Below are 27,938 nucleotides of genomic sequence, written 5' to 3'. Positions count from 1 at the left end.
TTGCACTGGCATATAATTGGGCAAAAAAAAAGTCTCTAACTATTCCCTCTAATTCTTCTTCATTTATTGTGAATTTTTTTCTTTCATTTATGAAACTGTTAATTTGGTTTTGATTTTTCCCCCAAGGACTGCTTTGGCTGAAATCCCCACATTTTTGCATGTTGTCTCATTGCTGTGATTTTCTTTACTGAAATTGTCTATTGTTTCTATGATTTGTTCGATTTACCAGTTCTTTTAGATTAAGTTACTTATTCTTCAATTAAATTTTAATCCTTTCTTCCACAGTTCTTTACCAAATGTAATTTTTATTTCATTGTGGTCAAAGGGAATATCTAATATTTCTGCTTTTCTGCAATTGTTTGTGAGGTTTTTATACTCAAATACACGGCCAATTTTGGTAAAGGTAACATACATACTGCACATGTGTACATGTGTATATGTGTGTATATATACATACATATATACACATCACAAAGGAGTATGTGTATATATATACATATACATATATATATACACATACATACACTCCTTTCTATTTCCATTTAATTACTGTCAGAGAGCTTTTATTTTAAAAATTCTATTCAGTCACTTATCTTTCTTATTTTTGTTAAATCAGTCTGTTTTTGAAAGGCGTACACTGAAGTAACCAACCATTATAATTTGACTATTTCTCTGAATAACTTGCTTAGTTTCTATTTTAAATATTTAGATGCTTAACTGTTTGGTGCATTTGTATAGTATTGACATAAACTCGCTGTCTATAGTACCTTTCAATAAAATGTAGTTTCCTTGCTTACCTTTTTTAATCAATTATAATTTTGCTGTTTCCTTATCTGAGATCATGATTGCTAATCCTAATTTTTTTAGTTCAGCAGAACCATCCTAGATTTTCCTCCTTTATTTCAAAGCTAATAGTCTTCATGTATCACGTGTGTTTTTTGGTAAACAGAGAGCTGCTGCATTCTGATTTTTAATTTATTCTGCTATTCTCTTTTGTTTTACAAATGAGTTCATCTCATTCACATTTACAGTTATGATAATTAATTGTCTATTTCCCTCCATCCTATTCTCTATCTCATCTCTGTGATTTCCTCTCTCCGCTCCCTTGCCTCTTCTTTACAATGATGAAGAGGGTGGTGGGAGTATGCTTGATGCTCCCTGGCTCCTTTTCTCTTCCCCTCACACAGACACCAATCGCAGGTTCTTATATTTTCTTTCTTCACTTTTAAATTGCTCTTCACAGTTTCCCACTTTGAACTGCTCCCTCCTCCCTGTTCCTTCCTTTTTCTCTGTTGAGTTCAATCTATTTCTACACAAATTGCATGTGTGTTCTATCCTATTTTGAACAGTGAGGTTCAAATGATGATTCACTTTCAGATGAAAGTGACTCTCAAGTGATATCCACTCCACCAATCATTTTTTGTTTGAACAGAATTCTACTTTGAGCATCCCAATCATGTGAACTTAGTTTGGTGCTCTTTTTAGATTTTTTTATAGCCTATTTGTAGGGTAAACTGGGCTATCCTTCTTTCTCCAGCTCCATCATCTTTGTTGGTCTCCCAACCAGTATTTATTTTAAAGGTGGGGAAAGACTTTAACATGTATATTCAAATCCGCAAGTATGAGGCTAGGGTTTGGGGTAGAGGAAGACTGTTGTTCAGGTACTGAACTCTCTGAGAAAGGACAACGAATTACCTAGAAGCAAGCAAAATGGCTGCAACAGGGATCTGGGTCAGATAAATGGATACCGTTAGAGATAAGAATGAATCTTAGTGCTCATTTAATGCAAACTCTTCATTTCTCAGAGAGAGAGAGAGAGATTCCATTATTTTAAATTATTTGATGGATGTAAGATAATACTTTAAAGCTGTATATTTTATATATAGTAAGAAGACCTAGGTTCTAGTGCTGGCTCTGTTACTACAAGCTGTTTGATCTTAGAAAAGTCATTTGTCATCCTTTGGGGTCAGTTCCTCTTCTGGAAAATGATCTCTAAGGTAATTTCCAGATTTAAGTCTGCTGAATCTGTTAGAGAAAAGTAATTTTAAACCTTCTCTATAGCTTGAAGAAATAAATCTGCCAAAGGCATCCAGTCTTACACAACCAACAGTTATCAGGTGCTCGGTGTGTACAGGCCCTGTGGGAGGTGCTGAGAGGGAGAGGCCAAAGTTAAGATAAGTCATAACAGTGATTGCCTTCATGGAGCTTACAGTTCAGTCATTTAAAAAAAAAAAAAAGAGCCTAGTTTCCTTACAATAGTTTGATCAGGGTCACTTCAGCAACCTATGTTTTAAGTTGTATTTCAAAAATACACAAAACCTTCTTGTAATTCAATGTTTTGCCTGGAACAGACCTATTTTAGGAAGGACAGAAGATTGAAACTAAATGGGGGCGTACATGTAATATAACCTTTCAATACAAAAAATAATAATATATAAAAATAAACAGGGCAAGCAAAAGATTGTATAGACCACACTTATAGGAGGAAATTATATACAAGACCTACTTTTTTTTTTATAAAACTATTTCTACCATATGAACCAAATACTTTTACTTTAAATGTAAATTATAGCAAGGAGTATAATCCTATACAGTCCACAAAGCTTTAAAATAAGCCAACTCATTAAGCCTATTTATATGAACAAATGTAATGCTTTGTTTTATAAACCATCTTCATTCAATGCCACCACATATAAAAACTAGTTAAGTGTAATTGTTGTGCCTTAATATTAAGTGCTATGCTTGAGAATATAATGACCACAATTCAAGGTTTGTTTTTCATTGCTATGATAACACTGCTTACATTTTACAGTATCTCAATACTAACAGTAGCTACTGGGAAGCACCCTAGTATGACTATAAATGTTACATTATCACTTTGCAAAATTCAAAGAAAACAATGAGAAACAAAACTGATTTATCCATGTATTTTTTTGAATTAGACAATTTTGGCTTCATGTTCTTTCTTTTCAGATCTATGTTTGAATCCTGATTTTATCATGCCTCATTCAGCTTTATGACCTTGGGTAAAAAACTTATCTTTCAACCTCAGTTTCTTAATTTGTAAAATGACAGAAATGGACTAGATGACCTCTAAAGGTCCTGCGTAGCTCAAAAATTCAATGATTCTGTATACCAAGCAAAAAACGATCACCAAAAGTACAAAGAACAATCTGTCCTTTCTTTGCTCATAACGCCTCTGAGCACTAAATAATAAGACAAATAACTGGATTAATAATGTTTCTCACATTATAATTCCACTAGCTAGATACACAAAGAAAATGAACACTCAAATAATTTCTTTAGGGTAAACTGAATTAGGAAAACAGGAGGGAAAATGAACTATTTAAAGGTTTCTCTGAAGCACAGTTAAATGCACTGGAATAGCTTCTGGGCCTCTGGAAACCACAACAGTAGAGAGAATATTCTAACAGGGAGACAAAAAGGAAGTAAAAGATGCTCTGTGAATGGATGTTTGGGTCTGACTACCAGTTTAATAGGAAAACAGCAAACAAGCTCTTCAACGAACAGCTGCTGCTGCAAATCCAAGGACAATCTTTATGTGAATACTGGTGAGAAAGATCTGTTCATAGAATAGTAGTCACTTCAATTATATTCACATGGGCAAATCACTCTAAGTGATGAAATGTTCACATTTTGAAATAAAGGATGCAATAATGGTTGGAATATACAATAATAATAGATTGGCTTTTAGTCTTGGGAAAAGGAAATTCTCTGTGAAAACTTAGGCATAGGAGAATGAAGACAGTACTCACATTAGTTATTTAATTGATTCATACCTTGATGAGAGGGTTATACATTGTGCAAGGTTAAGATGTGATTGAGGAGATGCAAGTAGCAGAAGGGATAAGAAACTAAGACCATGGCTCAGTGTCTGTATAGGTACCACTACCCACCCAGACTCTCATTCTCCTTGACCTTTTACTCTTCCTCAAGCTACATATCCGATCCAGTAAATAAACACTTATTAAGCACTTACTAAGTGCCAGGCACTGTGCTAAGCACCACAAGATGTCAGTTCTATCTCCACAACAGCTCTTGCTTGCATCAGTCCCTTCTCTCCATTTAGATTGTTACTACCTCATTTCAGTCACTCATTACTTTTCACTCAGACCATTTCATTGACCTAATTGGTCTCTTTGTCTCAACCCTCTCAACACTACAATCCATCCTATACAAAGCTCCCAAAATAATTCAGTTCTGACTATTTTGCTTTCTTACCTAACAAATCCCACTGGCTTCCCATTGCCTTCAGAATCAGATATGCCCTCCTCTGTCACTGAAAACATAATCTGACTCAAACTTAAACAGCCTTTACAATCTGACCTGAACCTAAATTCTGAGCCTTATTATACAAACAATGTGCTATTATCCACAATCTAGGGTCAGACCAGACTAGTCTTTTGGCTGTTTCTCCCATGGGATATTCCATCTCCCATTTGAGTATCTGGCAAACAAAGGGAGAAAAAAATGGAAGCATCAGATTTTATATTCTTGGGCTCAAAAATCACTGCAGATGGTGACTGCAGATGTGAAATTAAAAGACGCTTGCTGCTTGGAAGGAAAGTTGGGACAAATCTGGACAGCATACTAAAAAGCAGAGACATCACCTTGCCCACAAAGGCCTGTACAGTCTAAACTATGGTTTTTCCAGGAGCAATGTATGGGTGTGAGACACCTTCAAGTTGTGGTGCTGAAGAAGACTTTTAGGATTCCCTTGGACTCCAAGGAGATCAAATCAGTCAATATTTAAAGAAATTAGTTCTGGCTATTCACTGGAATGTCAAATTCTGAAGTTGAAGAGTAAATACTTTGGTCACATAATAAGAAGAGGGGACTCACTGAAAAAGACCCTGATGTTGGGAAAGACTGAAGGTAAAAGGAGAAGGGGACAGTAGAGAATGAAACAGACAGATAGTACCATGGAAACAACAAACATGAACTTCAACAGATTTCAAGAGATAGCAGAGGATAGAAGGGAGAGCCTGGTGTGCTATGGTCCATGGGGTCCTGAAGAGTTGGACATGACCAAACAACAAAAGACTAACTTAAACTAAGGTCATATAGCTGGAAGAGTTGGGATTTAAACCTTTCTGACTCCAAATCTACAGCTCACAGAGGAAGATGGCAGATCCTACAAATATTCAAGGAAAGCTAGAAAAATGTATTAGAAGGAACAATGATAAAGAAAACAAGCTCTGATACCCTTCATGTAGTCTAGGACTCTACAAAAAGATTGCCAGGATCCTGGGGAAGCTCTTAGTGCAGACAAGGCAGGCAGTCCTCCAACAATGCTGCCCCAGTTATAGCAGAACAGTCTCAGCAGGGCTCAGGCAGCTCAGCCTGAGACAGAGCAGGAGACAAGGTCAGAGTAGCTCCCAAGCAGCAGTGCCCAGGCAGTCTATGCCCTAGCACAACAGAAGAAAGGGCCAGGGCAACATCTGGCAGGCAAAGCACCCAGGGTCTTTCAGAAAGTCTATTACCAGTCTAACAACATCTAGTTGGGGCCTGAAAAGCTCATAACAAGGGATGGAGCCAAATCTGGGTTTGGACTTATGCAAGTAGGAGCCAGAGAAGGAGCCACAGGCAAAACACAAGTTTAACAACCAGGAGACTGAGCCAAAATAGGAATTCCTATAGGAGGAGGGGCCTAGTTTTTGCACATTCAGGACCAAGCAGGGCCTGCTGACAACCTCCAGGAATTAAGAAGGAACAAAGTCTGACTCAAGCACAAAGTCTCAGTCCAGAAACTTAGGCTGGAGATATGCCTAAAGAGAAGAAAATACTGATTAGAATGAAGCAATACAACTGACTGGAGAGAAACCCAAGAAGTAGACTCAGAAGAAGAAAGTAGCTACTTAAGTCCAAAGATAGCCTCACAGATAAAAAGGCCCTGGCTATAAGGACCACAAGAGTGTCTAGACGAAATGAATGACACGTCTTATTTCATTTCTTCCTGATACTCTTTAGACCTTTTATAAAATTTCACATTAAAGGAAATACTACAGAAGAAAGAATGACAAGGAGAATTAATATTTTTAAAAAGAAGGGAATAAACCTCACCCAAGAATTGAACTCCCTGAAAATTAGAATGGGCCAAACATCAAGTAAGGACTCCATGAGACAAAAAGAAATGTTAAAACAAAATCAAAAGATTTAAAAACAACAAAATTTAAGGTATAGACCACAAATGACCTGGAAAACAGGTCAAGGAGGGATGTCCTGAGAATCTTAAGACTTTAGGAAATAACAGTGCTCTTTCCACTATGCCAGGAATAGTGCATACTCTGAAAAGTGAAGAACTAAAGGGAATTTTTTTAATGAAATAATTTTTTAATAAGGAGAACTACTATTTCCTTTCATAGAATTGTCACACAGGACAAACTAAAGTAAAAATGACTACCACCTAAAATGACAACTGCCTAAAAATACCTGGGCTTAAGAATCATTGCTATCAATAACAACCAATATTTATATAGTATTTTGAGGTTTGTAAATCCCCCAAGACTGAATGGGCTGCCTTGGGAGGTGATCCCTCGTACTGGAGATCTTCAAGTAGAGGCTGGAAGAAACACCTGGGAGCATGGTATATTAACATGACATTCTTTTTGTATGATGCCCTCGATGGTTCTTTTGAACTCTAAAAATTTGTGATTCTGTGAATTCAATTTAACCATCATTTAAATGCCTACTATGTGCTGAGTATTAGGGGTACAGAAATGAGAGAGAAAATTACTGAGAGACACAGAGCTGGATATGAGAGAAAGCAGAGGGGGAACGGAGAGAGAGAGGGAAAGAGAGCATATATCCTCATCCTTCAAGGGTTACATGTATGCAGTTAGGCATAAATAAGAAAGGCCACATGAAGGAAGTAACAATCGATCTGAGTTCAAAGAAAGAAAAGGATTCTGAGAGATCTGACAGCCCACACGCACATTCCTGTTCTGCCTTTTTACTGGTTGTTCCCATTGTCTGGAATGCTGTCTTTTCACCTCTGCACCTTGGGAGCCTGGATTTCCTTCAAGCCTCAGATAAAGCACTCCATGCTACAGAAGATCCCCCCACCAAGCTGCCAGTTTTTTTCTGCCTAATGATTACCATGTATCCACTTTGCATAAATTCACACAAAATACATATTCTCTTCTCTTTAAAATTTAATTTACTCTGGGACAAGAACTATTCTGCTTTTGTTTTCATACCCCCAGGACCTTTTAAGTACACAGGAGGTGCTTAATAAGTGCTTGTCAATAACTGAAAGGTCAAAATGAGAGAGGGGAGTATACAGTAGGTGAGGTGATGGACAGTACCAGTGTATGAGGGGAAATTCCCTAGCTGGGAACACTGGTAATACAGTTTGTTAGAATAGACATTTCATGAGGGCAAGGGACTGGTTTTTATCTTTTACTCCATAGCATCTATGACACTGTCCTGCACAGAACTGGTGGTTGATAAGGGCTAGCTGAATGAATAAACTTAAAATGCATGGAGTAAAATAATGTGAAACAAGACTGCAAAGGTAGTCTGTTTTTAAAGCAAGGGAACGTCAAGGTAAGACTTCTGCTTTAGGAAAGATTAAGTTATTGGTGTAAAGGAAGGAACCTCAGAAAGGTAAAGCAACTAGTCCAAGGTCACACCGGCAGTAAGGAGCACTGCTGGAGTCTGATGCTTCCTCTGATTCCAAATACTCTGCTCTTTCCATTATACCACATAGAATATAATCATATGTGGAATGAATAAAAATCTAAGATGCAAGAAAATGTGCAAATCAAATTCTCTTTTACTGGTTAATTTTTTGGGGTAAAATTAACAGTCATTCCTACAAAATATCTACATTATTTAAATTCAGATTCCTTAAAATGGTTTTAAGCATGCTGCTGTTGCTGATGACAGAACAGGGATTAAATGCCTAATTGGATAGTACTGCATAAAAACAGATAATACATTCATATAAACTTTTAAAGAAAAGTTTGACAAATACTGTAGGTCAAAATAGCCAGATATTCTCTTCAGCTCATTTTTTTCTTGCCAATAGTCTTAATATGTGGTCCCAGGGTGAGTAGTGGGCTATTACATGGATATCCAGGATTCGTTTCTCTGTATTATCAAGTATACTTTAATGCATGATTTGAGAGGTAAGGAAAAATCATTTAAGAAATTTACACTTGTGGCTGAGGTTTCCAAACAAATCATGGCATTTAACTCATTATTTAATATTCAGATTCATCTTACATAGTAGTAACAGAATTTTTTTTGCTTTAGGAACCTAAGTAACTTGATATAAAAGTTAAATGATTATTAAACTATTCACATTATTCTAGATTCTTTTCCAAGTTTTATGTATATAACAGCATTTTATGTAGCTGTTATCAGTATGTATGTTACCTAATTTTCTGCTTTTCACACATTTCATGTTATCATTTATTCTCATGTACCGACAGAGTCCACATACTTGGGATTTTTAATAACTGCAGAGAAAGTTCTTATTTCTATTGGTAGAGAAGATCCTCACTAGGAACTTCCTATACTAAGGAAATCACTGGTTCAGTTTAGAAACAGAACACAAACCAGCCTGAGAGCTATGGCTGCAGGACCCCTGGGATGGAAGGTAGGCCAGTTTCAGAGCCAGAAACCGACCTCCTCTGCAACCACAGGCAAGTCCTGGCTCTAGGCAACTCTCTAAAACTCTCATCTGCAGCCACCAGGGAGTTAGTTCTCCATCCCTTTCCTCCCACTTGCCATCCCTCCCCTGAAATCACTGGGCTGAACTAAAATTACTACAAATAACAACTAAAACAACAAACAATAAAATCTCCAACATGGACTTCTGTGGTATTACCTGATATCTACATATCTATTTTCAGGGGCCCCTGTCTTCTCTTACTACACTCTCAGTGACTTCATCATTTCCCATGGGTTTAATTATCCCTATGCTGTAAGAACCATAAATTCAGCAAAGGAGACTGAAAAGAAACAGTGAGACAGGTAGGAAGAGACCCAGGAGAGTAAGTATTCAGGAGAAGAGGGCAGGTGTAAAGACATTAAGATGGATTAGACCACGGAAAAAGCAAAGATGAAGACAAAAAAGACTATCACATTTGGCAATTAGAGAGATAACAGGGAGCCAAGATGTTGGAACAGCAGGAAGCAGTACAGCAGGAGCTACCCCCAACCTCTAAGAACTCTTCCAAACAGATCCAGAAAATGCACCAACCAGAATCTTAACACAGAAAAAGTTAGAGTGAGTTACTTTTCCAGCCCAGGTCAGCACAGGGAGACAGGAGAGGCCTGCGCACACTGGGGATGGAGTCTGACCAGGAGTGAGCTGGATGCAGAGCACTCAGAGGGAAGCTGTGCACCAGGGCAAGAGGAGGTCCCCAACCCAGACTGAAGCACCCCCAGCTCTATACAGTACACTGGGATAGGAACAGATGCCAACTGGTTCCAAGTCACAGTTTAGAGAGAGAAGCAGCTGCTAGGTCCTAGGTAGTGTACTAGCAGAGAAGGAAGCAGCAAACAGCAGTGGTGTGACTCATAACCAAATACAAAGGTGAGGTCCTTGTTTCAGCTTCTAACCTAATCTGAAACCTGCAGAGGAAATGCTTTTATAAATGAAATGAGGGTGCTGAGGGAAAAGAAATGAGAGCTATGGAAGAAAGAATTAGAAAGGAATTAATAAACAGCTCGGTACAAGAGCTAGAAAACCTTGCCCAAGCATCTGTCTGTCTATTAGAATGGATCAAACAGATGCCAATGACTTCACAAGACAAATATTATAACAAAGGCAAAAAGCTGAAAAGATAGAAGACAATATAAAGCATCCCAAAGCAAAAACAACTACCTGGAAAACAGATTGAGGAGAAAAAAATTAACAAGCAATGGAGCCTAAACATCCTATTTCAAGAAACTGTAAAGCAACTCCAAAATCAAAACTTCTAGGAATATGACAGAAAGAGCCCAGAAATACTAGGACAAAAGAAAAATACTGCAAGCAGCTAGAAAGAAAGAATTCAAGTACTTAGGAGCCAGTTAAGATCACATAAGATTTAACAGCTACAACTATAAAAGAGTGGAAAGTCTGGAAAACTGTATTCTAGAGATCAAAGAGTATAGCTTAATAATAATAACTTACATAAAAAAACTGAGCATAATCTATGCGTAGAGAATGAACCTTACTGAAATGGAGGACTTCTAAACATATCTGATGAAAAAATCAGAGCTGTTTAGAAACTTTGATGTTCAAATACAGGAATTAAAAGAAACATTAAAAAGTAAACATGAATGATCACAAGGTACTAACAAGGATAAACTAATTACTTTCTAATATGGGGAGATACATATGTTCACTATCAATCTTCTTATCATCAGGGTTCATAAAGAGAATTTAATTAGAAAGACAGGTAGTGAGTCTGTTACAGCTTAACAACCGTTTTTCCCCAAAATTTATTAATTTATTTGTTTGGCTTAACAATCTTAAGAGAAGACAGGGAAGAATACAATGGAGGGGGGGAGTGGAAGGAAAGGAGGTTAAGGAAAATCATCTTACATAATCAAGGTGTGCAAATAGAGACAACCATGCAATTTTTTTCCTACTTTCATTAAAAAACCCCAATATTGTCTCTCTTGATCTTCTACACAACCCTGCCAGCTAAATGCTGCTATTATCCCCATTTTTCAGTTGAGGAAATGGAGGCAAAGGGAGGCTAAGTGATTTGTCTGGGGTCACACAGCTAGTAAATATATGATAAAACTGGAAAAAGAGTATGGTAGAAACTAGGTATAAGATCAACATATCATTCTGTATACCAAGATAAGGTCAAAATGCGTACATGATTTACAAATAAAGAGTGGAACCATAGGCAAATTAGGAGAGCATGGGATAGTATATCTGTTGGATCTATGCAGAAGGGAAGACTATAACTAAACAGGAGACAGAGAGCATGAGGACGACCCTACTTCTCTGTGACAGAAGAGCCCTCAGGAACCATAAGCAGCACCTAAGAGAGACTGTGGCCTCATTTTTGTATTGCACTCTGGGATCTCTCAAACCTCATTCAAGAAGGATAATAGGGTACAATGTCATATGCTAAAAGGGAGAACGCTCAGGAACCTTGAGAAGAAAACGGCTAAGGAATAAGATAGAACATCAATTAAAGAAGAATAAAAGACTTGTTTGGAGATTACTCCTGTGTGATCCTGGGCTAGTCACTTAACTTCTGTCTGCATCAGTTGCCTCATCTATAAAATAAAAGTAATAGTAGCACCTATTTCCCAAGGTGGTTGTGAGGAAAAAATGAAACAATACTTGTAAAGCACTTTGTAAACCTTTAAGAGCTATAAAAATTTTTAACTATTAATATCATTATTATTAAACTGTCTCCTGCAGTTTGGTTCAGGTCAGTGATTCCATTACTTTAAAGGATTATTCAAAGCTTCCCACTGTCTATCCTTCCCTATTAGCACCAATCATCCAGATTTTGACTCTAAAGATAAACATGAACAGCCACTATTTCTGCTTCTTTCCTACCAACCTACTTAGAGTCTAACTTCTCAAGGAGCTATCAGGAGTGAGAAGAAAACCCAGAAACATCAGAAAAAAGAAATAAACTTGTTAATACTGTTAGTGACAGCTGTTGCTACTGTTGCCACCTCTTGGTGACTTACCAAGGATCACACGGTAAATGCCTCAGGCTGGATTGGAATTCAGGTCTGTCAGACCTCAGGTCCAGCACTCTTATCATAGCAAGCTACTCGTATACAATGAAACTTGGGGAAGATGAACACACCTATTTCTCTAGGTAGAGTTCCCTCCAGTTTATCTGTCAGAAGCCTCATACAGGGAGTTAGAGACTCTAGGACTTGGTTCCAAAATGCAGTGGATTCCAGTATTTGCATTTATCTATACACAGATAACCAGGAGTTGACTACAAGTGCATATGTGGCATAAAATGCACTTTTGAAAATTTCTTTTGTGTATTTATAGTTGTTGTTGTGTTCATCCTTTGTTGCCAAAGACCATGACATCAGAGAAATGATGACATAACTTGCACTTCACTTTATTTTGAGTGAGGGAGAACTGGTAATAATTGATTTAAGAAGTTTAAAATTTTCCTTATATGCCTTAAGTAAATCCTGATAATGGTATATCATGTTAATATTTCTTAAGCAGGAATGCTGAACATTTAAATTTTCCCTTAAAAATCAGCTATTAGAGACTTATTTTTTAAAAATTCTGTTTTATAAAAATAATAATTAAAGAGAACATGAGGAACAGATTATTTGTCATGGGCATACAATAAACATGTAAACTAAGTCAAAACTCTTGTCTCACCCATAAGCTATATTGTGATCCATACATCTACAATGCATAGCAATGATTCTAAAATCTCCATCTTTATCTTCAATACTTCCTCTGAGTCCCAGTTCTACATTTCCATGGTCAACTGAACATTTTCTTTTGTATTAACAACTTTCAGTTCAAAATCAAAATGTCTAAAACCAAAATGATCACTGTCCCCCTCCTTTCAAAAAAACAGCTCGGTGGTTCAACGGGGAGGGTGCTGGACCTGGTAGTAAGAAAACCTGACTACAGATCTGAACTTAGGCATTTTCTAGCTATGTGACCCTGGGCAAATGGTTGGATCTCTTTCTACCTCAGTTTCCTCATCTGTAAAATGAAGATAATAACAGCATCTACTTCTTAGGGTTGTTATGAGGATAAAATGAGATAATCTTTGTAAAGTGCTTTTCCAACTTAAAAGCACAATATATATGCCTTTGGGAAGTAACTAATAATGAGAATTTTCAAGTAGCTGATGCTTTATCATTATGAGCACCAAAAAAAATCTTATTTTAGATAGAGATCATCTCTCTTAAAATATATTAAACCCTGTCTTGCTTTCTCATGAATACACTGAACATCATTTAAAATTTATCAAATGCTTTAGTAGCATAATTATGAATATACATCATAGCATTTAGAACCATAGGAGGCCTTAGGACTCTGGTCCCTTTGACTCAGACATGAGGAAAGTGAGTCCCAGAGAGTTTAAATCCATAGTTACACAAATAGCAGGCAGCAGAAACAGAATTTGAAAGTAAGTTCTTTTGATTCAAAATTTAGTGTTTTTTCTACTGCCCCATGTTGTCTCACCAATGACTGTATTATGCTATGGAATCCAGAAATGTTCAAAATAGGTCCATATGTAAATTATTCTACACATCTCCTTGTGGGCTACCTTTCATGTGTCAGAATTCAATGTAAATTGAGAGGCATAAAGAAGAACTCAACTATTCCAAATGGATTTTTTTTTTTTTGCTGCCTACTAGAGAATTGGAATGATAAAAGAAAAAAAAACCCAGAAAGCATACATTCAGCATTCAGGCTTGCATACTGATAGATAAAAATCAAAACGATTTTAAACGCTCTTCAGGATGTGCTATGTTAGGAACCATTCAATAAGATTTCCAAATAGATGACCTCAGCCTCAAAGTTAAGCTAATAAGTACTGCTTATGTTAACAATAAATATTTAATTGCTAGAAAAGTAACATGCGATAGTTAACATATGGCTACAGTGATCCTACATTCTAGATGTTCTTGTACAGTTTCTATTTCAAACAGTCTATCCCTTTGTCCCCATAAACCATCAAAATGATCTGAAAATTTTAATATTTTGGGAAAAAGAAAATTAACAAACTAAGTCAGTAATCATTATGATAAACATATTTCAATCACAAAAGATTGAGGACCATAAAATGATGAATCATAGGCTAAATAAATTATGAAATTACATTCATCATATCAAGTATGAAGTAGTTAAACAGTGTATAGACAGCTGGTGTTCAGTGTACATTTGAGCAGTGCAGCAGTGGCAATGAATTGTTAAACAGTAATTGCTGTGATAAAAGCACACAAATACCATAGCTACTATATCTATATAACAAGATAAATCAAAATCTTTCTTCAGATGTACTCTAATACTGACTCAAATGATGTGACAGGAAGTTTGGAGTGTCACAAAAATTCAGAAAAAGGAAATAATGCACTGTGGTAGAAAGAAATGTGCAGCTGCAGAACCTAGGTCTGTGGGCCCTCAGGCAGATCTACTATCAAATGATGACACAAGAAACTGCACCAGTTGACTTCTAAGGTACCCTCCAGTTCTAACTTATGTTTCCAGATATCTTACTACGAGTACTTAATTTTGAAAAATTACAGTATTTTTAAAAAATGAATAAATTAGGTAACCTCTAATCTTATTAATGCTATGTTTTAAAAAAGAACATGTGTGTGAGAGAAGATAGCTGGAAATACTGGGAAATAACATCATTTAAAATTTTGTTTAAAATTTTATTAATTTATTTTATTTCAATGACTAAACATTCACTGGATTAATTTTCTAGTATTTGTCAAATGAATCTAAAAATGAAACCTCAGAAAAACTGCCAGCAAATATAATTCACTGTGTATTCATGTATATGTGCAATAAAAAGAACTTTAAATGGAGAGCTCTATACAAGTAATCGCAGTATGACTTTAAAAGCGTCCTCCTCTGAATGTCACAAAATCTATATATGCTATCCATTAAATTATCCTGGTCTCCTAGCTCTTATAAACCCTCTTCTTCCCCTCCATTAATTTTTTTCAGCTAAATACCCAGCCAAATTTAAAATGCTGTTATGCGTTCTTGTGTGTGATGGCTGAGCTTGTACAAGCAAGTGCTTCCTGCATGCAGATCAGACAGGGAACCGCTGTCTGCCTTATTGGAGCCTGGGATGTTTCTGTTTACAAATCCTGGAGCCAGGCCGGGGCCTTGACTGGAGGCATGCAGTCTGCTTCCTTGCTACACTCAGCCTTTGTCTGGGTCTGTGTCAAAGAAAGAACAACATTGTTGCGTGTGCAGTTAGCAGCAAAGGAACAGTTTAAATATAACACACCAGCACAGGCTTCTAATCCTTTCATAGTCCCTTGCAGAAAGGTAAATTAAGGATTAGCGGTCTTTTAAAAAAGCAATAATACTTCAATAAAATTAAGGGAAGGCATGTAAAGTAAAAATAATTAATACACAATCAGGGTAAAATTAATTCCCCAAAGAAATCATTCAGATTGTTAAATTTTTTACTAAGTATACTTACTTAGGACTATCCAATCTACTTAAATATCAATGTGTTGAGTAAATATTTTAAAAGACAAGAGAAATACACAATGTAGATCTTATCTAATCTGTTTGAAAATTCAACTATACCAAGAACGAGTTGAAAATAACTCTGAGATTTAATATGCTTAAAAAAAAAAAAAAGGACATGTTAAAAATACCAGATTTATTGCCTTTTGTCCTTTTTGCCAGGACCAAAACATCAAGCATTTATCTGAACTACTTCAAATGAAGCTTTCCTTATGTTAAACATTTTTCCTACTTCATAAAAGTCATCATAAAAGTTTTTGGATTCAATCAAGAAAAATCCAAATACTATAATAAAAGAGGAAGACGACTGACAAATGGGAGAGGTAGTGAGGAAGAAGGCTGGAATTTGGTAAAGTTATAAAAATTATGAAAAGCTGTGAAAGCTACCTTTCAGCTAATGTAAATATTTAATTTTAAATATCTTTAAAGTTTCTAAAAAAACATTTATTATGTGATTGGTGATAGATAAAGGAAACAAGCCTATACATGTTTTTAACTGACATTCAACAAAATCTGTCCAAGTAAATAATACTGTATTTTCCTGAGACAAAAATATCACTTTAACTTTGGGTATAAAATCGGGATTTCTGCAGATACAAATGCATACTTTAGCAGATACAGTCAGAACTTAAGAATAAAAATTAAATCTATATACTTTACTAGTTTATTTTGAATTCTATTTAAAGTATAAAGATGACTATACAAAATATAATTCCAAAATATTTTTTTCCTCTGTCATGACAATGAATTCCATTCTGATAACAGCTTCAGAACATAATAAAAAATTATCTACAGAAAATGCTTGATGGAAAACTCCAATAGCCCTGTTCAGGTAAGGAAGTACAATTCATATAAGGAAGACGCAAATCTGACTGATGTATATGACATTTAAAATAAAACCCAAATCAAAAGATTTTAAACAAAATTCACAATAACCCTAATAGAAAAGAAATTTAATGTCTGACAAAAATATTTTGTCAAGTAATTCTTTTATAGGTCTAAGTGACAACAAATATGCTCAGAACTCACACACAAGATCTTAACCTCTCAGTAAGTCAATATCAGAAAAACTGTCTACAAAAAATTAAAGCAATGAATTCTGTTCATTACAGAAAACTTGCATATAATTACAACCTCCAAAACACTTTCCAAAGAGAAGATGGAAATTTTAATTGATCTTTCCCATGATATTCTGTCTTCTTGTAGGAGCTTGGTAAATATTAGTTGGATTGTCTTTTTTTCCTGGCCAAACTTTTTTAATATGGGGTTGTTTATGAGTCCTACGGACTGAGACTGTGACTTGATTACAATAATAAGTAGAGTACCCCTATAAAAAATACATTTTAAGCTTCACAAAGGCCTTATGCAAAAGTATGTGACTGCTCAAGTCAACAGCAAAACACTTTTCTTTGGTATTTTAAACTACTTAATTTTGTTAGTAAGAAAAATTGAGTGAAGATAGCAGGGAAGCAAGTAACCTTATAGCTTTCATACCCACTGAGGACTGTATTCAGCTAGTGGCTGAAGCATTAACATAGACTATAGTGTTTGAATAAGGACTTAGTAGAGGCAAGAAAGAAGAGAAGGTAAAAGGACTCAGAAGAGAATAGAATATTAGTGGGTTCATCAGGTCAGAAGAGCAAGAAATCCAGCAACATTTAGAACACAATCTGTGATTCATCTGCTAAAACCCACTAATTTATATACTGTTTGGTTTCAAATACACATTTTAATGCACTGTAGCTTAGTTTTAATATTTCATAAGAATCATCTTAACAATCATTATTATCTTCTTCCCTCACACAAACATTCATTAAGCATGTTCTATATATAATACCTATCAGTTCATATATCTTGAACCAAAAAATACAGATGGGTAATAAAACTAAGTTCAGTAATGAACTGCAGCTAGAGTGGGTAAGAGTTCTGGACTTGGAATTAAGGAGACTCAAATTCAAATTTGGCCTTAAGACACTAGCTGTGTGATTCAGGGCAAGTCATTTAACATCTTGGAACCTCAGTTTTGTAATCTTTAAATGGGGATAATAATAATACCTGCCTCAAATAATTACTGTGAGAATCAAATGTGATAATGTGAAAACTTTAAAGACTATACAAATACTAGATATAATAATTGTTATTATTGTTATTAATAATTACAATAAGAAGGGAATAAGCTGGACTACATTTCAAAGAATGCACAACACTTTTAATGATCCCCAAAGCCCGCCTTAAAAACACAGATACATATCAATATCTTAAAGTAATCCTTTTTTGGTGATCATGAACCATAACAATCAACCAACCAACAAACATATATTAAGGGACTACTTACATATATATTAAGTGTCAGTCACAGGGATACAAATACAGAAGTGAGGAAAGTCCCTGCCCTCAAAGAAGTTAGATTTCATTGGATCTTCAAAGATTTTGGAATCAGAAGACCTGGGTTTGAATCTCTGCTCTGCTCCTTATTGCCTGTATGACCTTCTCTGGTCTGTAGTTTCATCTGAAAAATGTTTTAAGCAAATGATTCACCACTCTAGGGTCCCTTCTAGGCCCAAATCTATGATCCTAAAATAAAAGGTACTAATGAAAATATATGATTGAAAACGGAGATAGGCTAGTTTGAAATGACCACAAACTAAGACCTCCTAACCCAAAATGGAAAGATTTGTGACAGTACACATTTTTGCCTATGAAATATCTAACAATAGTGTAGATAAATGAGCATAGTAGTCAGGTATCTGAAAAAAGGTAACAATGAGTGCCAGAAAGATTCTTTCTATACATGTGAAATCATGTAAAACATATTTCCATATTAACCATGTTGCAAAAAAAGAAACAGAAAGGAAAATAAAGTGAAAAAAATATGCTTCAATTTGCATTCAAGACTCCATCAGTTCTTCCTCTTGAGGTAGACAGCATTTTTCATCATAAGTCCTATGGAATTGTTTTGGATCATTGTATTGATCAGAATAACCAAGTCATTCACAGTAGATCATCATTAAAATACTGTTATTGTGTACAGTGGTCTCCTGGTTCTGCTCACTTCACTTTGCATCAGTTCACATGTCTTCCCAGGTTTTTCTGAAATTCACCTGTTGATCTTTTCTTATAACACAATAGTATTCCATCACAATCATATATCACAACTTGTGCAATGATTCTCCAAATGATGGGCATTCCCTCAATTTCCAATTCTTTGCCACCACAAAAAGAGCTGCTATAAATATTTTGTGCATATAAGTCCTTTTCCTTTTTTAAATCTCTTTGATATCTAGTAGTGGTATTGCTAGATCAAAGGGTATGCAGTTTCATAGCTCTTTGAGCATAGCTACAAATTACTCTCCAGAATGGTAGGATCACTTCATAATTCCACCAACAGTGGATTAATGTCTCAATTTCCCCACATCCTCTCCAACATCTGTCATTTCCCTTACAAATTTCTAAAAAAATACCTAAATCCATGCTTTCTTCACTATATAGATAATGCAATGTAGACTCAAAGGAGTCTACAAAAAAACATAACTGATATTATAAATGCCTATAATTACATAGTAATTAATCTACTGAATACTTTGATCATAAAAATTAATAATCAATTGCCCTCTAATTAAAATAATTATTTCTTTAGGAAAAATTATGTTGTCAAAGACATAAATAAACCTTTTATGAAGTACAAAAATATTTAGCAATAACCTTAAAGGCACATGTTTTCCTTAATGACTACCCTACTCTTTAAATCCTTATTCCAAGGACCACTTCACTTCCAATTTATCCTTTTCTGTGCCTGTAGATTTAGTTTTAATTCCTTTAATTTAAAATCTCACATGAAGATGCCAAACTTTTCTAGAAGATCTACTCTATCATCCCCACTCTCATTAATTTTCAACTTCCTGTCTACTAGTTGCTTTCCTACTCCTATTCCTTCCCTCAACTTCCAAACACCCTGTCCACCCCCACTAATTATCTTTATCTCTCTTCCTATCATGGCAAAAGTCCTTGAGAAGGTCATCTACAATCAGTGCCTCCGCTTCCTCGTTTCTCATTCTCTTCTTAACTCTTTGCATTCTGGCTTCTGACCTCATCATTCAACTGAAACTATTCTGACCAGTTACCAATGATCTTTTTTTTTTTCCTTTTCCTCCACTTTATTTCTTACTCCCACCACACCACCACAATAATGACTTCTTAATTTAAACTAAAAACCATTAGGGGTTCAGGAAAGGTGCATGTGTACTGGGGGGAGGGGGAACGGTGACACAGCCTGAGGTGTTGGGGGGGAGGGGAGGACACAATTCAGCGGATGGTCTTGACAGGGCTCTTGAAGTTGCTGGCTGCCTGAAGCTACAGTTGATAGGCCATAGGGTGGATCTTGAAGCCATGCAGCCTGGGCACAAACTGGTTGGCAGGCCGTTTGGGCCTGTACTCAGGACGCACCATGAAGAGCATGTGAGGAAAGCCAGTGCCAAAGTAAGCATCATCTGTGTGGTGGTGCCTGGACGACTTTGGGGTGTAAACATTCATGCACTTGGGGCAGTACAGCTTCATCATGGCCTCACCTGGTATATCTGATAGTCAAATGGGCAACATGGGCTGGTTTTCACAATATACATGGGGATAATAGCCAAAGTCTCCCTGCTGGTATTTTTCCAACATCTGGGTGATATCACGGTTTGTGAGGATATAGCGGGCATGAATCATTCCATACAGCATCTCGGTTGCCTGCTCGATCAGGTCACTCTTGTTAGGGTTGTCTTCCAATTCCTCATCAGGTTCCAAGTCGAGGATCATGTCTAGTGCCTGCCTATAGTGGGGTACCTGTTCATTGAGCCCTGTGAGGTTGAACTTGTCTTGGATATAGTCTTCATCCACCTCACAGAAGAATTTATTGCCTCAAAGCCCACAGGACCATGAGATCCATGACACTTCCTCCAAGCTACTCATCTTTATGTCAGCTACCGGGCTGGGGTTGGGGAGGGAGAGGGAGAAGTTGCTTCTACGGGCAGCGGCAGCAGCAGCACAGCTGCACAGCAAAGGCCGCAGACCCGACCACCCCAATGATCTCTTAATCCTCAAATCTAATGGCTTTTTCTCAATCTTCCTTCTCGAACTCTCTGTAGTTTCTGACATTGTCATTAATCCTTTCCATGATATCCTCTTCTCCCTGTTTTCATGATGCTGTTCTCTGCTGGTTCTCCTAACTCCTCATCCTTTTCCATTGGATGCTCATTCAGGTCATGCCCGCTGAAAGCAGATGTCCTGCAATGCTCTGTCCTGGGCCATCTTCCCTTCTCTCTCTCTATTTTTTTCACTTGGTGACCTCATCAGATCCACGTGGATAAAATTATCATCTCTATGCTTATGATTCCTAGATCTCCTTATCCAATTTTAACATCTCTCCTTACTTTTATTTCCAACTACCTATTAGGTATCTCTAAGTGAATGTCCAAAATACATCTTAAACTCAACATGCCCAAAACGAAATGCATTATCTTGGCCCTTAAGCCCTTCCCTCGTGCTAATTTTCTTATTATCATTAAGGGCACTACCATCCTCTCAGTCACTCAGGGTCACAACCTAAATGGCATCCTTGATGCCTCATTCTCTCTTACTCCCCAGTTTGGGGTGCTTTAAGTAACATTCTACTTTTGTAATTATTTTTTAGTATGTTGTTGGTGTTCTTTTTTTTAATGATTTGTTTGTTTTCAATTTTTAACAATCATTTCCATAAATTTTAAATTTTCTCCTTCTTTTTCCCCCCTCCTTCCCCAAGATGGCATGCAATCTTATATGGGCTCCACACATACATTCTTATTAAATAGATTTTCACATTATCTACTTTTGTATTTTAGGAGAGTTAGTGTATTTCATACAAATTTACCAGTCTGTTTGCAGCTGAAGATTCCTTTAAAACACTCCCCTCAAAAATGGCTTTTAAAAACAAAATTTAAGCCTTCTTAAAATTCTCAACAGGGAAAAGGTTGTACTGTTTGATAGTAGTAATACTTTAAAACTCTAACATAAAGAGCTTAAATTAAAGGAAAGATGTTCCATGTCTGTGCCAATGCTAATAAAAAATAAAATAAGGGAAGACATTTCTTTTGTTCAATGGTGAAATGTTAAAAGTTTTGTTACCATAGCAACATGACAATTCACATTCTATAACATGTAATGCTAATATCAAATGTTGCTATCTCTTAATACCTTAATGAGCTACTGGCTTTTAATGGAGGATGCTTTCCCCAAGTACAGCTCATACCATAGCATTCATTTATTTATTCATGTATTCAACAAGCATTTACTGAATGCCTAGCAAATATAATATATGGAATTTCTTCACATGGCTGGAAACTACAGTAAGAGATATCTACTATGGCAATAGTTGCACCATTCCTCAGGCTGATGCTATATATACCTTGCTGTATGGAACAAGCCAAGACAGGAATGAACAGACACAGACACAGAGACACATGATACACTTAAAAACTATATACTTTCATGACTTTTCTGAATACTTGGCACTTGGCAGTGTTATAGACATAATTAATTGAACTGAATGATATACCAGAAAAGCAACATTGCAGTGGGCTGAAGAATCATAACATGAGGACTTTCAGTGATACTTTTATTTTAAGCATAGTAAAACATCTTTCAAACATTAGGCCTGTTGTTTTAAATGCTGGTTACCTTCTGAATTAGAAAGTTAATATAAAAAATTAAACCAATGGGATGAATACTCCAGAGACCGCAGGAACAGTGGTTTTAAGCTTATTTGGTTCAAGAAATAGGTCTTTGAAGTCTCACTGGGCAGTAGAAGAGAACTTGTGTCTTCTTTTCAAGTTTTATGCATGCTGCTGGCTTTTTATACAGCATTCATGTTCAAATGCGCCTCTTCTCTCCCTTACCCAGTAAGAATTTCCTCATAACAAAGATTTTAAAACAACACTTTAGTAAAATACATGGATCGTATCTCACAGCCATGCAACATTCCATATCCATAGTGCTCCATCCTCTTCACAGAACCTACGAAGGAGGTGCATTTTCTATGATATTTTTTGAGGTCAAGCTTGGAAACCTTCTACTTTTGAAAGCTAGGAAGGCTTCAAGTATGGACCTTGAGATGGAAATTTCTTATCTTTGGGTAAGTCTAGCTAAATTCAGAGAGTCTTATAAAAGTTAATAAGTAGGTGGTGATATTTAGTCTTAGAAACTCAGACAATATCTACTAAAGGGCAGAAATCTTTTAATCTGTGATGGTAGAGAGTTGACAAAGTATCAACACTAATGAAACCATGGCTCTTTTATCATAGTATATACAATTAGGCCTGAAAAGCTAGGTTTCCTTTAGTCACTAGAGAAAAACAAAAGCAGTCATGAGAAATATTAGGTCAACTGCTTTATATAAGTTATCAATGTGTAATTTTAAGTAAATCATTAAATCATGCCAGAAATAGGAGGTGGCGGCAATCAGGGTTAAATGTACCCATGGCCACACAGCTTATAAATGTCTAAGGCCAAATTTGAACTCAAGTTCTCCTGACTCCAGTGCTGGTGCTCTATCCACCTAGCTGCCACAGAGTCACAATGACCTTAAAGAACTTAAAATGTGTACACAGTAACAGCAACTTAACTCGTCTCCACAATTCAGGATCTAAGACAATTCCAAAAGACTTATGATGGAAAATACTATCCACATTCAGAGAAAGAACTGTGGAGTCTGAATGTAGACTGAAGAGTATTATTCATTCTCTCTCCCTCTCTTTCTCTCTCTTGTTTCTTCTTTCTTGTGATTCTTCCCTTTAGCTCTAATTCTCTTTACAATATGACTAATGTGGAAATAAGTTTAAGATGATTATAAATGTATAGCTTATAGTAGATTGCACATGGTCTTGAGAAAAGAGGAGTAGAGAGAGGGGGAGAAAATTTAGAACTCAAAATTTTAGAGAACTGAATGTTGAAAACTAAAATAAATAAATATTTTTTAAAAAGAACTTTAATTTACTGAAAAAAGATGAACTAAAATTTCTCTGTTCACCTAGTTGTTTTTAGTCCTCAAGGCAGCAGAAGTGGGAGGAAAAACCAAAGGAAGAAGTGACTAGTAAGGATGCTAAAGCCATGATTATGAATAGACAGTGACTACTGGACTGGACAGGATAAACCATCTGGATAGTTGTATAACTTAAATGTCAGAAACCTGACATTCCACTATCATGGAATTCTAAGAATTAAAGAGATGAAGTAGAAAGAACACTGACTGAACCTGATGCCAGAACACCTGTGTTTGAAATCCCAGCAATATGACTGGGAAACTCAGTGAATCTCTTGACCTCAACTTCCTCATCTGTAAATTTGGGATTACTATGTTTTTATTATCTATCTTAAAGAGTTGTTGTGACTACACATATACAGCCTATATTGAATTGTTTGCCTTCTCCATGGGGATTGGTGGGGAGGGAGGAAGGGAGAAAAGTTGGAATTCAAAGTATTAGAAACGAATGTTGAGAATTGTTTTTGCATATAACTGGGAAATAAGAAATACAGGTAATGGAGTATAGAAATCTATCTTGCCATACAAGAAAAGAGACACAATGGGGATAAGGGAAGGGAGGAGTGTGATAGAAGGGAGGACAGATTGGGGGAAGGGGCAATCAGAATGCATGGTGTTTTGGGGTAGGGGAGGGGAGAGATGGAGAGTAAATTTGGAACTCAAAATTTTGTGGAAATGAATGTCAAAAACTAAAAATAAATTTAAAAAAAAGAAAAAGAGTTGTTGTGAAAACTGTATTTTGTAAACCACAGACTGCTGTTTGTGCTTCATTCTCAAGAAGGACCAATGACATTAGGAAGGTGATATCTTGACTTGCAAGTGAAATGAATTTCAGTGAGGCAGGGCTGTGCAAAATCACCAGCCTCACTCTCTCCTTCAGAGCCATCTGGGCCCAGGGGACAAGTCAGGTCAGGGAAAATGATAGAGTACTATATAAACATGAGCTACAATTAGTATTATCTTGAGGCCAGGACACACATCAATATCTCCAATCTCATATTCCTTGTCTCCTGCCTCCATACTTGTGAACAGAATGTGCTTACTCTTCACCTTTGCCTTTTAAAATCTCTAACTGCTTTCAAGGTTCAGATAAAGTACATGAAAATTACATGAGGACTATTCTGAGCCCTCTAGTTGCTATGGTCCTTCCCTTGCTCCCTACATTGCTTTGCATGTTAATGTCTCCCCCAACTCCTCCAATAAAATGTAATCTCCTTGAGAGCAGGGACTGTTACACTGTTGTCTTTGTATCCCTAGCACAGCAACCAATACATAGGAGGTACTTACTAAAAATGTGCTGAACTGGATGCTTGGAGGATTTCTCAATCACTGTCATATTTTGTGATCCCTTGGCATAGTTCATGATCTCACTGATTGAGAAGGCAAAAGTTATTAAGGCATCAATCTACAACAACTACATCTAGTTTACTGTTACAAATGATAAGCAAGGGGCAATGAAAATGTATTTTTTAATATATTCCTACTTATCTTTAGATTTCTAAACAATATACTGTTAGAAAAAAGACTATTCTAATGTTATCATGGGGTAATCAATAATCACTCTTACACAATCTTACACACTCTTACACAATCAAAGGCATCATTCACCTCCCTCAAAACTACTAAAGAGTTTTTTGGGTGGCTAAAGAGAAATATTCTGATGAATGAGAAATGACCTTGTTTTAGGAAAAGCAGCACTATTATATCTATCTAGAATCCTTAACGCATAAATGAATTAAAAAACCATTTATCATATGCAAAGTATTGTGCTAAGGGTTGGGGATACAAACAGAAAGGTAAGTGCTTTCAAGATCACATTTTAATAGGAGGAGGAGAAAATACATATAGGAAATTTCAACTATAAGTTAGATGGGAAAGCTGAATGTCCTTAGAGTGAAGAAACAAAACAGATGGTAATGAATCTTTTTTAATACTATTTCCACTGACAAAATCATATTCATTTCTGATGTTGAACCATCTGATAGAGAACTTTGGTGGCAAGAGCTTTCTTTTCCAGTTCTTCAGTAGCTCTAGCTGTTAAAGTGACCAGGGCTGTAACACTTGAGAGTGAGCAGGCAGCATTTCCCAGGTGCTGCTGTCCTGGGCAATGGTTAGGAGGGCCAGGTTACTATTGGGATGGCTGGTATGTGCAGCACTGCTGTTCCCAGCATTTGGAGACTTACTTGCCTATTGGTGGAAATTATTCAGCAGTTAGTAGTCACGACAGGACACCTATTAGTTTTAAGACTATGGGCAAATCAGTTAACTTCTGTGAGCCTCAGTTTCCTCATATCTAAAATGTGGATAATAATAGTATCTACCTCAAAGTGTTGTTGTGAACAACAAGTGAGATAACATGGGAAGTACTTTGCAAACATTAAAGTGCGATATAATATTATTATTAATATTTTCCCAAAGTGTTGCTGCCCTCAATGCTGACTGTAAGGGCTGGGCTGGAATCAGGACCAGTGACCTGGGGGTAGAGACTGCAAATCTTGAGGCTGTTAGGCTCTGGGTCCTGCTCTACCTCTACAAGGATGCCAGAGGAGGTAGTGGTCAAGACAGTGGTGGTTGGACTTACCTGGCAAATGCTGCTTGCTGTCTGGCCCTCAGGGCACCTTGCCAGCTTGCTATTCAAAGAGTCTCCTATTAACCTAATACTTTATGGTTCTCAATATATATTATTGAAAAAATGTTTAAATAGATGCTATATATTATATATGTATGTATGTATATCATGGAATGCCTGTAATCTGTAGATACTTGCGTATCCACTGAAGATGACACTTTATTTCCCTGTACTTATCAAGCATAGAGTAGGAGGTTTGGCATTTTGCTTTTTCTTTTTTAAAATTTATTTATTTTTAGTTTTCAACATTCATGTTCACAAGATTTGAGTTCCAAATTTTCTCTCCATCTCTCCCCTTCCCCACCCCCAAAACACCATGTGTTCTGATTGCCCCTTTCCCCAATCTGTCCTCCCTTCTATCACACCCCTCCCTTCCCTTATCCCCATCTTCTCTCTTTTCTCATAGGGCAAGACAGATTTCTACAGCCCATTACCTGTAATTCTTATTTCCCAGTTGCATGTAAAAACAATTCTCAACATTCATTCCTTAAACTTTGAGTTCTAACTTCTTTCCCTTCCTTCCTCTTCACCCATCCCCACTGAGAAGGCAAGCAATTCAACATAGACTATATATGTGTACTTTTGCTAAAGACTTCCATAATAGTCAAGTTGTAAAGACTAACTATATTTCCCTTCATCCTATCCTGCCCCCTATTTATTCTATTCTCTCTTTAGACCATAACCCTTCCCTAAAGTGTTTACTTCTAATTACTCCCTCCCTCCTCCCATTTGCCCTCCCTTGTATCATCCTCCCCACCCCACTTATCCTCTTCTCCCCTACTTTCCTGTATTGTAAGACAGATTTTCATGCCAAATTGAGTGTGCATGTTATTCCCTCCTTAAGCCAAATGTAATGAGAGTAAGCTTTATTTTTTCCCTCTCATCTCCCCCCTTTTCCCCTCTATTGAAAAAGCTTTTTCTTGCCTCTTTTAATTTTTTCTTTTCTTCATTTATTTTACACTTTCAACATTCATTTCTACAAAATTTTGAGTTCCAAATTTCTCCCCATCTCTCCCCTCCCCCATCCCAAAACACCTTGCATTCTGATTACCCTTTCTACCAATCTGCCCTCCCTTCTATCACACCCCTCCCTTCCCTTATCCCCATCTTCTCTTTTGTCCTGTAGGGCAAGATAAATTTCTATACCCCACTGCCTGTATTTCTTATTTCCCAGTTGTACCCAAAGACAATTCTCAACATTTGTTCCTAAAACTTTTGAGTTTCAACTTCTCTTCCCTCCTCCCTTCCCACCCATCCCCACTGAGAAGGCAAGCAATTCAATATAGGCTATATATGCGTAGTTTTGCAAGTAACTTTCATAAGTCATGTTGTATAAGACTAACTATATTTCCCTCCATCCTATCCTGCCCCCCATTTCTTCTATTCTCTCTTCTGACCTTGTCCCTCCCCAAGAGTGTTTACTTCTAATTGCTCCCTCCCATTTGCCCTCCCTTCCATCATCCCTCCACCCTGCTTATCCTCTTCTCCCTACTTTCCTGTATTGTAAGATAGGTTTTCATACCAAAATGAGTGTGCATGTTATTCCTTCCTTGAGCCAAATGTGATGAGAGTAAGCTTCACTTTTTTCCCTCTCATCTCCCCCTTTCCCCCTCCATTGAAAAAGCTTTTTCTTGCCTCTTTTATGAGAATTTGGCCCATTCCGTGTGTGTGTGTGTGTGTGTGTGTGTGTGTGTGTGTGTGTGTGTGTGTAGAATCCCTCCAACTACCCAAATACCGAGAAAAGTTTCAAGAGTTACAAACATTATCTTTTCATGTAGCAATGTAAACAGTTCAACTTTAGTAAGTCCCTTGTGATTTCTCTTTCCTGTTTACCTTTTCATGCTTCTCTTGATTCTTATGACTGAAAGTCAAATTTTCTATTCAGTTCTAGTCTTTTCATCAAGAATGCTTGAAAGTCCCCTATTTCATTGAATGATCATTTTTTCCCCTAAAATATTTTACTCAGTTTTGCTCAGTAGGTGATTCTTGGTTTTAATCCTAGTTTCTTTGACTTCTGGAACATCATATTCCAAGATTCTTGGTTTTAATCC

At 36.6% G+C, this 27,938-nt stretch overlaps 1 protein-coding gene and 1 pseudogene across 2 annotated transcripts in view; both read right to left on the bottom strand.

The window, feature by feature from the left end:
- The window catches only part of BMPR2 (bone morphogenetic protein receptor type 2), a 225,700-nt gene that overhangs the window by 57,359 nt on the left and 140,403 nt on the right, over nucleotides 1-27,938 (bottom strand). The window lies entirely within an intron of this gene.
- LOC140509622 (casein kinase II subunit beta pseudogene) lies at nucleotides 100-26,190 on the bottom strand (annotated as a pseudogene).

Source organism: Notamacropus eugenii, chromosome 6 (genome assembly GCF_028372415.1).
Source record: "Notamacropus eugenii isolate mMacEug1 chromosome 6, mMacEug1.pri_v2, whole genome shotgun sequence".
Taxonomy (NCBI): domain Eukaryota; kingdom Metazoa; phylum Chordata; class Mammalia; order Diprotodontia; family Macropodidae; genus Notamacropus; species Notamacropus eugenii.
Note: the sequence above shows the minus strand (reverse complement) of the source record. Positions and strands in the feature narration are given on the sequence as shown.